The sequence below is a fragment of the Solanum tuberosum genome, unplaced genomic scaffold (assembly GCF_000226075.1).
Source record: "Solanum tuberosum cultivar DM 1-3 516 R44 unplaced genomic scaffold, SolTub_3.0 scf00222, whole genome shotgun sequence".
NCBI classification, from domain to species: Eukaryota; Viridiplantae; Streptophyta; class Magnoliopsida; order Solanales; family Solanaceae; genus Solanum; species Solanum tuberosum.
Window position 1 is genome coordinate 1,017,396 of NW_006239147.1, and position 366 is coordinate 1,017,761.

The following is a 366-nucleotide window of genomic DNA, read 5'->3' on the forward strand; positions in this document are numbered from 1 at the left end:
TACGGCCATGAAAAACTGGATTCCTTGTTAATGCAATTGCAAACTTGCCATCACAAAATATTTTTGTAGGCCTATCTTGCTTGTGTTGAAGAAATCCAAGCATCCTTCTCAACCATAATGCTTGTGTAGCACTACTTGTTGCGGTCATATATATACTTTGCTTCAGCAGTTGATAAAGCAACAACTTGTTGTTTCTTTGAAGACCATGAAAATACACTAGATCCCAAATAAAATGCATAGCCAAAAGTACTTTTTCTTTGCATCATATCACCAGCCTAGTCACTATTGGTATTACTATCATTAGTCTTTGAATAAAATATGTCATCAGAGTGTGTACCTTGAATATATCTCAAAATTCTCCTGGTG